At 39.9% G+C, this 11,230-nt stretch overlaps 1 pseudogene; it reads left to right on the top strand.

Annotated features, from left to right (window-relative positions):
- The first annotated feature begins 234 nt into the window (after positions 1 to 234).
- The window catches only part of LOC102441129, a 14,136-nt pseudogene continuing 3,140 nt past the window's right edge, over positions 235 to 11,230 (top strand).

Here is an 11,230-nt window from a genome sequence, read left to right as displayed (position 1 = left end):
AGTGATGGACCAAAGGTCAGCCCAAGGGGGAGGCCAAGCAGATCACTCCCTGGGAGGCGGTCTTGATTTCGCTGGAGGAGGCACTGTGCCCCCATTGTCCTCCACAGATGATTCGACTTAGGGTGGTGGGCACACAGTGCAATGCACTGATCTTGTCCTAAGGAGAATCGGGGACCCCCTGTCCTGTAAACACAACAAGGGCCAGGTATCTGGTGGGCATCACAAGTTGGGGCGATGGCAGTGCCAAAAAGGAGTGACCAGGCATCTACACCAATGTGGTCAAGTATGTGGACTGGATTTTGGAGAAAAGTCAGCAGCCTCAGAGTCCCCAGATGGCATTTGGCTCCCTGGGGGGCCAAGCAGATCACTCCCTGGGAGGCTGTCTTGATTTCGCTGGAGGAGGCACTGTGCCCCCATTGTCCTCCACAGGTTACAATGCCCACATCCCAATCAATCCCAGTTAAATAGCAAAATAATTCAAATGTTTGAGAGCTATTTGGTAAAGGAAATTTTTTTCTCTATTATTTACTCCTTAGAGTAGAGTCACTTAAAGATTTGCATGTCTATGATGGCATTTTATATCAATCGCAAGTAAAAGAGAATACAACTTTCTTTGGGGTTCCAGAACTAATAATTCATGTTCAATATCAAATGGAAGAAAGTGGGTATGATATTGCCTTGTTGAAACTGCAAACAAGAATGAATTACACGGGTATGTAGAATTTAAAATGGCAAGTTGTCTACAATGCTGAGCTAGATATCATGTGTCCTGACCCTAGCCATCTCTCCACGTGCTGTTATGAACGAAGAGTGTTTGCAAAGCTAGTCTTTCCTCCTGTTAAGACTGAAGGCTGACACTCATTCCGAATTACTGAATCTTATTCAGGGTTTGGGTAAAATGATATGCTTTCTGCAGGCTTCTTCAGATGCACAAAATGGCATAATTTTAACAACATTGGGATATCAAGGATGGTTTATAGCTTCCTTTTAGGAACAGAAGGATTGCAGGTCAGAGCAATAAAGCAACTTCCAGGGCACAGTCCAGTTGGCGTGCTGGACAATGGGGGAGGCCATGGCTTGTCTCTCTTCCCTCATCCTGGACTGTGCAAACATGAGGGGTGGAAGGGTATGACAATGAGTGAAAATGAACGGATTAAATAAAGAAGATACTAAATAATGCAAACAGAAGGCAAATCCTCCTGGGAAAGAAGGTATCTTTTTCATCTATAAACATAACTAAATTTTATGTTTTAAAATTTAGGTTTTCAATGACCCATATGCCTACCTTCCAAAGCAGATAGAGATGTAATATATACTGATTGCTGGGGGACTGGATGGGGCACAGAGAAATAAGAGGTAAAAAAAAAAAAAAAAGATGTTTCTCTCCATGCCCCATTTTACAGGTAAACCACAATTTAATCATAACCTTTTCTGCTATATCACGTCTTCCAGCTAAAATGCAAGTAAAATAATAGCAGTATGTACTACAGAAAGCCTGGTGAAAAAGAGGGAAAGACAAAACCCCCCAAGTGAGGAGGATACCACATCTGTTTGGGAATTTTAAATATGACATTCGTTTTAGAGACAAATTATTTTTAATGAAGTTCAATGTGAAACCTAGCTCTTCTCTGTAAATGTTCTAGCCTGTCATCCAATTATTTTCTGTGGCAAGTTATTTCAGTTAGAGCCTTAAGTAATTTCTTAACTTATTAATGTTAACAAAATAGTACAATAGTGATAATAATGTCTCCCTTACACTGTAATTATAAAAGATCTATGAGACAAGCCCAGGATTTTTTTCTTTCTGGATTTTTATGCAGGTAAAATTTTGACTTTAAATACATTTATTTATATTTTAAATACCTATTTATACTGATATTATATATATGATTATTCCATTAACAAACTGCATTTTTTTAAAAATGTATTTTATTGATTTTTTACAGAGAGGAAGGGAGAGGAACAGAGAGTCAGAAACATCGATGAGAGAGAAACATTGATCAGCTGCCTCCTGCATACCCCCCACTGGGGATGTGCCTGCAACCACAGCACATGCCCTTGACCGGAATCGAACCTGGGACCCTTCAGTCCAAAGGCCAACGCTCTATCCACTGAGCCAAACCGGTTATGGCAACAAACTAAATTTTTCACAGGCAAAATACAAAATACTCTCCAGAAAACCAAGATACCCCTGATGATGCGCGAAGATTGTCAGGCAAGATACCCAGGACATAAGATAACCAATCAGATGATCTGTGCAGGCTATAAAGACGGAGGGAAGGACACCTGTAAGGTAACAGCATTCTCAACTAACTAAGTATATTCAAAGTAGGGCACTGAACACATCTGGGTACTAACCAGGCCCCACCTGCTTAGCCTCTGAGATTTCACCCACATGTCAGAGATAGAACTGAACCTCCTGAGCTCATGCAGCAGTGTGGTGGTTGCCAGAGGGAAGGGGGCTGGGTGTGGGGGATGGAGGGGACCTAATATATGGTGACAGAAGATGATTCGACTTAGGGTGGTGGGCACACAGTGCAATGCACTGATCTTGTAACATAGAAACACACACCTGAAACCTATGTGATCCTGTTGACCAATGTTAATACAAAATAAATTAATTTTTGAAAAAAGCAGTCTCCTGCCAATGAGCAAGGAACCCGGTGTATTTATTGGCTTTGCACTGGAGTTTATTAAACGGCCATGGCAGAATTTGAGGTGAAATCACTCTGAGACAAATACATTTCCAATGAGAAGCACCTGGACTGATCTGTATGCCTTTCCTCTTCTCCCCTTGTCCTAAGGAGACTCGGGGACCCCCTGTCCTATAAACACAACGAGGGCCAGGTATCTGGTGGGCATCACAAGTTGGAGCGATGGCTGTGCCGAAAAGGAGCGACCAGGCGTCTACACCAATGTGGTCAAGTATGTGGACTGGATTTTGGAGAAAACTCAGCAGCCCCAGAGTCCCCAGATGGCATTTGGCTCCCTGGGGGGGCCAAGCAGATCACTCCCTGGGAGGCGGTCTTGATTTCACTGGAGGAGGCACTGTGCCCCCATTGTCCTCCACAGGTTACAACACCGAGACAGCAACGGATTGAATGGGCTTGGTATCTGTAAGAAGACACCCAAAGAAAACAGCCATTTTCAAAATCCCCGTCCATGACAATCACACAGCCTCTTGCTTTTGGGTCATTCTGTTGATGAGCCAAAGAAACACCCTCAGATGCTATTTTTTAAGATTAAAATATGGCCAGAAGGACCAGGGGAGAATTGAGTGGCCAAAAGGCGATGCAGAACAGTGAAGAGAAACTGTCAGAAACACATATGCTCAACCAAAAATGGGAACCAGAGAAAATGGGGACAAGGACAGTCACCCCAATGTGCAAGAATCAATACTCTATATATGGGAACACATTTCTATTGTAAAGGAAGAACTTGACTCAATGGCATGTTTTCAGAATAGTCAGGACTTCTTGTTATTTCAGTTTTTTCTGAATTTGTTTGGGTAGACACAAACTTCTCATGCCTATGAATGTGACTCCAGGATTTCTATGTGAGAAAGGGTTAGAGGCAGCATGTCCCTTGGAAGTGGTACCTTAGGGGACAAATATGGTCTTGTCCAGACCCACTTCTCTTTCCATCCCCCGGCTTCCACATTGTCCTCTGATGTCACTTTGTCACTTGCTTTTCCTCATCCTGCACCAGCCAGGGGCAGAACTTGCCTTTCCCTGTCCTGTGTGAGAGAATTTTCAGCATTCCAGTCAGCAGCCTCCCCAAGTTCATTTTGAGAATTTACCCACTGGATTGATGCTCAATTAGCAGTTAACAGTGGTCACGGATTGTCACAATGGTTTTCCTTCAGCAAGCCTTTCCATGGCATGTCGTTGAGGCCACCCAGTTGCCCTAGGGAGAGCATGGGGCCAGGAAGAGGTGGTGGCCTGTGGACTCCAGCCGGTTCTCCCATCACCCCCTCGTGTTGCGTGCATGCATGCATGAGTGAACATTTTTGGGTGAACATTCCTGCTTTTCCAGGGCCATTCAACAAGTTAAAGATAAACTCTTCAGAGCAATTCTCTTTTTTAAAATATATGTTTAATGATTTCAGAGAGTAAGGGAGAGGGATAGAGAGATAGAAACATCAATGATGAGAGAGAATCATTGATTGGCTACCTCCTGCACCCCCCACACTGGGGATCAAGCCTGAAAACTGGGCATGTGCCCTGACCAGGAATCGAACCATGACCTCCTGGTTCATAGGTCGATGCTCAACCACTGAGTTATGCTGGCCGGATGCAGAGGAATTCTTTAATTAGGAACATGCCTCTGTGTGTGTGTGTGTGTGTGTGTGTGTGTGTGTGTGTGAGAGAGAGAGAGAGAGAGAGAGAGAGGTGCCGGAGGCTAAGACCAACAAGTAGTTAGCATATCAATGTGATATTCAGCAGGGCTGAAAATCAGCATAATATTGCCCTACTGTTGGCCCAAATGGCTCAAGGCAATCCCCTAACCTGATAATCCTTTTACTGTTTACCAAACTTTACCTTTGCTATGCCTGTTTGCATTCCTAAAGGGCAAATATGTATTCAAGTGAATCAGAGCAAACGGGACCCAGGAGTCAGAGAGCCTCTCCACTAGAGAGAAAGGTTTTCCCCTGCCCCCCCATGCCTTCTAAATTCATATTTCTTGCCTAGTGCATCCATTTGTTTGAGGCCCCTTTTCCAGATCCTGAATCCTTGCTGCAAAAAGTTGCGGCATTCTGGCGCCCAACGTGGGGCATCTGGAGAAGAAGATTCACTGGAGTGAAAAACAAAGAAAAAAGGCAATTCACCGGAAAGGTGGGAGGTTCACCGAAAAGGTAGAGAAATTCACTGCGCACAAAGCCTGTGCCAGCTTCAGAGTCGTGAACAGTAAAGTGGGTGGAAACATCTTTTATTTCAGCCAGGCTATAATGGGGAAAAATTAGAGTAAAAGGCAAAAACATCATTGTAAATTTTTAGCTTGTATGCTCAAGGATAAAGGAATTAAAATGTCAAAAGGTACTCTCTTAAATCAGGCTCAAGGAATATGAGTGCACTTGTCATCTTCAACTATGTGGGCTCTTGTTTGAACGGCATTATGCCCAATTCGTATTGGTGATCAAAAGTCTGTAATATCTAAGGCCCCGGATCCTCCGCCTCTAGTGAGGAAAGGCTCAACAGCTAGAGAAAATGGGGCTAACGGTCATTTAACAAAAGGACTCTTTAATTCTTTGTCTGAAAATTACCATATGATGCCTTGGGACAGACAGATTTTAGCAAAAATAATTTTAGATGTCAGTCAATGCTATGGAGAGAAAGATCCATGAAAAGAACTCTGATTTATTAAGTCTTGTCTATGTGTTATGGGCGCTTGTCTGTTAATTGTTGTTTTATCTGTCTTTGTTGTTTGATTTAATTTGTTTATTGTTAGTCTATTAAGCATGCCTTTAATTTAATTTAATTTAATTTAATTTAATTTAATAGAAAAGAAGCAGTAGATGGACAGACCATTACTGAATTTCCCCAAAGCAAACAGGTTGTGGGTGGGGAGAAAGAGTATGAGCAGTACACGTGGCCAATAACACAGGTTCTAAGAAAATTCCCCAGACAAAGGGAAGTAACTGAAAAAGGCCCCAGCCCATTAATTACTAGGTCCTTTGGTGATCCTGTAAAATGGACGCCCACTCCCGGGAGTGTTATTAAAAGTCTCATTTTTGCCATGTTTTTATTTCCCAGTCTGTCATTTGAAATTTGAATAGATGAGACATTTCTCGCAATTTAGGGAGGCATCTGGGATTTCTGTACCCATGAAGAGAAAAAGGCTAGCTTAAGAGAAGGAGCGCCCGCCTGATTTTGGGTGGCCTCTTGGGCTGAGCCCCATCTCTTCACAGATGCTATAGAATAAACCCAAGGCTATTTTTCTTTAAAAGATGGCAAAAACGACACAAGGAAAATATACAGGCTGTGTTTGGGCAATAAGATTAGTGTTTCCATAATAATGGGTAGTTCTTGAATAATAATGGACTGCATTCCAGGGTTGCCTCACAGGTCTCCAGGGGCACTCCTGGTTTTATAAAATAAAATAATACTTTAACATTAAAGCTACTGAAAGTCAATAAGTTATCTCTGTTACAGAATTTGCCAAAGAAAATGCCTTGGATAATAATAATTGGCTTTAAAATCTCAAAATTATTCAAACATAAATAAAGAACTTTAACTAAAATGAAGAATTTGTAATAAAGCTTTTCAGTAATAATTATAAATAGATTAATAGTGAAAGTCCAGTCACTCAAGAGGAGACTGGCTGTGCTCTGTGTTAGAGGAAAGGGCCAGTCCCAGAGAAGCCACAGCCATAACCTCACCTGTTATCTCTAAGGAAGAATGTGGCAGTTTTACATTCAAGTGGCTATGAGCCTGCTCCCTCTTCCCCCTGCCTTCTCATCAGCTTTCCGGGTGACAGGCAGGGATATTCGCCAGCCTCATATATAGTTTTCCAAATTCTTTGGTAACTTAAAACTTTAGAACAGTGATGACGAACCTATGATACGCGTGTCAGAGGTGACACGCGAACTCATTTTTTTGGTTGATTTTTCTTTGTTAAATGGCATTTAAATATATAAAATAAATATCAAAAATATAAGTCTTTGTTTTACTATGGTTGCAAATATCAAAAAATTTATACATGTGACACAGCACCAGAGTTAAGTTAGGGTTTTTCAAAATGCTGGCACACCGAGCTCAAAAGGTTCACCATCACTGCTTTAGAACATTGCTGAATTAAATAATAAAAAATTATTAAATATCTAGGTATTTTAAAATGACAAAATACTGAAATATTAACCTGAGTTTGCCTCATATAAAAAATCTAGAGGATAGATTCAAATCTATTAATTAAATAAGTCTTGTATTTTATTTGAAATATATCCTTAAAAATATAAATGTATTACTAATCTAAGAAATGCTAAGTATTTAACTTGCCACCTAAAATTTGAGGTTTCTATGAGTTTAAAAGTTCAAATTAAGTTGGGAGAAATTATATGGTTATGATAACAAAATACATAAAGTATAGAAATTCATCTTTCAGAAAAATAATTCTTATATTTTCTCTTGAAAAATTAGTAGTTCAAAATATATTGTAGTCTTTATGTGTACCATGTGTAGTAAAATTTCAACTTAGAATATAATATTTTATTGGCCTGATTTTTTTTAAAAAAAGGAGAATTAACTCTATGGTCTGAACCAAATTTTTAATATAAAAACCAATTTAAATTTAATTGATATCTTTTAGAATAATTACAAAAAGTGTATTGATAAATGTCAATTTAAGAAATGCTGGCTCTTTACTTTTAATTATCATTGTAAAATTAAGGTTTAAATATTGTATAGTTTTAATAATAGAAGGCAGGACATACATTTTAAAGGAAAAGGTCTATACAGATTGCTGAAGGTATATACAAGTTAATAACAGAAAGAAAGAATATTAGAGTAGAAATGCATTTTTGAAGGACATAAAAAGAAGATTTGAAGACTAATTTGAAAGTATGAAATTTATAAAGGTTATGTATATAATGAGAAGGAAAAAAGAAGTTTTGAAAGAGAGAAATGAATTCTAAAGTTAACCATTTGCAAAAGTTATAAAAGGGTCATAAAATCTCAAGGAAGTTTAAACAAAGGCTAGACCACTACCCTTATCTCCTGCCAAGGACAGAGTAAATGGTTAATACAAAAAGGGAGGGCAGAACAAGGTTACATACATAATGCCTCAGACAGACTGCTCTTCAGATAGGCTTGGGGGGTGGGGTGGCATCTGTACTTCATAGGTCAAATGTATAAGTTTGCTTACTTTACTTTTTCAATAAAGATGCATACTTTAATTACTTGATAAATTAGCTTTTTACAATATGATCAAGGTCTCATATAAACTCATTTATATGAGAAGCCAGTATTTTATGAGCAATTGGTTCTAACAAAGTCCAAAGTAAAATTTGCATACGTATGCAAATGAGCACTAGCCAAAAGAATGCTGTTTAAAAGTAAATTTAAGCTTAATAAAAAGAAGAAATTTTAAAATCTCTTCTGCTACTATTTGCAAAGTAAACTAAAAGTTATTATTCAAGCATTAAATCTCACCATTAATGAGACGCCATAAGTAAAAAAAGAGTTACTTTTACTTGAAATGTATGCGTTGTAGTATTGACCAGAGTACCTCTCTCCTACTGGTTTTTCTGAAAGGCAACCAAGTTTGTTGCTCTGTTTAAAAGAAAGTAAAAGAAACTCCTTAAATGTGGCTTAGAGATTCCTCTGGGAAGAAATACAGAGGGAAATGGTCTTTAAATATCTAGGAACTGTAATTAGAAGTCAATGCATTAGGCCTCAAAAGGTGGAAATACAAAAAAATTGCCTTAAAACTTTAAATGACTTTTAGAAATCATTAGAGAACATTAATTAGTTAAGACCTTATCTAAAAATCCCTATGGGAGAAATGGAAAATTTATTCAATATACCTAGAAATCCTAACAAAGCTTTTATTAAGTGTATGCAAAGATCTACAGAATCATTTTCTAATTTCACGGCTCGCATGTAACAGCAGTTTGCAACCATCTAAAAAATATAAATGCCAAGCGGTTTGTGGCCACCTGGTAAATCCTATCTTACCTAAACCAAGGACACTTAAAAATAAATAATTTGCATTTTGCCTCCCTAAACAAAGCTTGTCAATATATTCAAAAGACTAATAGCAGAAATCCAATTAGTGTCATTTACTGTCCACACCCAAGGACAAATAAAGTCAGAAAATAAACCTTATTTCAGACTGATTTAAATTGGAAAATTGGATTAAGTGGATATTCAGGGATACTTAGTTGTCACCTACTAAAAACAAGTTTTATATTACACCCCTACTATTATACCAAAAAATACTAGGGAGGAACCTATTCCTGGAGCATTAACTATTTTTTACTGATGGTTCATCTAATGGTAAAGCTGCTTATCATGCAATGAATACAGACCAGTCATACTTCTGTGCCAAGAATTGAATTAGAAGCCATCAGGGCTGCATCGCAGGAATTCCACAAGCCTCTTAATATTATTTCTAATCTGCCTATACTGCTGGCCTGGTAAATAGAATTGAGACTGCTCGATTAAAATGGCTCAGTGACCAGAATCTATTTATCCCATTTAAATTGTCCTGGTCCTTTAACAAAAGGAAATGCATGTGCTGATCAACTAGTTGCTTTATTAAAACAGGCCACACACACACAAAAAAACAGGCCACCGAATCTCATCAGCTTTTACATTAGCCTGCCAAAATATTGTGCGGCAGGCAAAACAGATTATCAAGGAATGTCCCCCTTGCATGTTACATCTGCCTCAAGGGCTCTAAAATCCCAACTTAAAAAACAAAAAGAAGGGATAGTGGAGAAATCTGTAAGTAAATTACATCAAGCCTTAATTACTTTAAATTTTTTCACTTTAAATTTTTTCACTTATGATGCTGATGGCAAGACATTCATGGAATTACACTAGTGTCAGAATAAGCCAAAGGAAAATGGTCTGGTTAAATAGAAAGAACCCGAGTCTGGTTTATGGAAGGGTCTCTTTATTAACTTTTGGTCGAGGATATGTTTGTGTATTTCTAGAAAACTCCTCCAAGCCCATGTGGGTTTCTGCAACATGAATCCGAGAGAGGACCTTGCACCCTGAGCTTCACCCTGTACCTGTGGCTGCAGACAGTCAACTGCTCCAGTCACAGATAGCAGTGGACCCGGGCTGAAGATAAGGAATGGGAGGAGAAGAAGACAGAGGAGAAACAGTCCAGAGATGACCTGGGAATGATGAAGAAGCCTAGCAGTCATCAGTTGTGCGATGGTGCAGGTTGCCCTGGACAAAGCCAAAGAAGGTCGGACCTGCATTGTCATTGCTCACCATTTGTCCACCATCCAGAACTCAAATATCATTGCTGCCATGTCACAGGGGACAGTGATTTGGAAGGGGACTCAAAGAACTGATGGCCCAGGAAGGAGCCTATTACAAACTAATTCCTTAAATGCCTGGCAGCAATTTAAAAGTCCATGAAAGAACTCAATCATTTTCATTGTCTTGTGTCTTTATTTCTAGTCTACAGATGCAGAATGAAAGCCTTAAAAGGACTCAAACCCTGCAAATGGCATACAGCTTTTTAAATTTATTAAGAAAACAAAAGGGGGAAATGCTGGAGGCTAAGACCAGCAAGTAGTTAGCATATCAATGTGATATTCAGCAGGGCTGAAAATCAGCATAATATTGCCCTACTGTTGGCCAAATGGCTCAAGGCAATCCCCTAACCTGATAATCCTTTTACTGTTTACCAAACTTTACCTTTGATGTGCCTGTTTGCATTCCTAAAGGGCAAATGTGTATTCAAGTGAATCAAAGCAAACGGGACCCAGGAGTCAGAGAGCCCCTCCACCACAGAGAAAGGTTTTCCGCTTGGCCCCCCATGCCTTCTAAATTCATATTTCTTGTCTAGTGCATCCATTTGTTCGCAGCCCCTTTTCCAGATCCTGAATCCTTGCTGCAAAAGTTTGTGGTGGGGGGGTGGGGGGGGGAAGGGGAATAAACAAATGTCTCATAATGTCAACACTTCACTTAGTGCCTCTGGGTCTCTGGGTCTCTGTGGTTCCTCACCTCAGGCTTGGTTGCCCAGGACTTCCATAGCAAATTACCAGAAAGGGAGTGTTTCTGCTCTCGCAGTTCCAAAGGCTAGCAGTCCAAAACAAGTTGTCAGCGGGCACACTTCCTCTGGGGCTTCCAGGGAAGAGTCCTTCCTGCCTCTTTCAGCCTCAGGTGTGCCCAGGTGTCCTTGGCTTGTGGCACTATCCTTCTGATGTCTGCCTACATCTTAGTTTCCTCTCCCGTGTCTCTTCCCTCTTCTTATAAGGACACTGGTGCTATCGGATAAAGAGTCCATCCAACTGTGTAGAGTATGTAATTTAGTCATTATCCATTTAACCCAAATCTTAGGGGAGGAGATTACATTCAAAACACCTGGCACCAAGCCGATATTCTATAAATGGATTCCTTCCTGTTTGCCTCTGGGAATCAGGCAGTGTTATTGCAAAGGCAGTATGTGGTGTGGGGTTCCCAGGTGGGGGTGTAATTGTGTGCAGGTGTTTGTTTCACCTGCTCTACCAACAGGGTGTCGACCTTTATCTTTTATCTCCCCCCTCCCCACC

This window comes from Myotis lucifugus, unplaced genomic scaffold, assembly GCF_000147115.1.
Source record: "Myotis lucifugus unplaced genomic scaffold, Myoluc2.0 scaffold_102, whole genome shotgun sequence".
Classification (NCBI taxonomy): Eukaryota; Metazoa; Chordata; class Mammalia; order Chiroptera; family Vespertilionidae; genus Myotis; species Myotis lucifugus.
The sequence above is the reverse complement of the archived record's forward strand: the minus strand, read 5'-3'. Positions and strand labels throughout refer to the sequence as shown.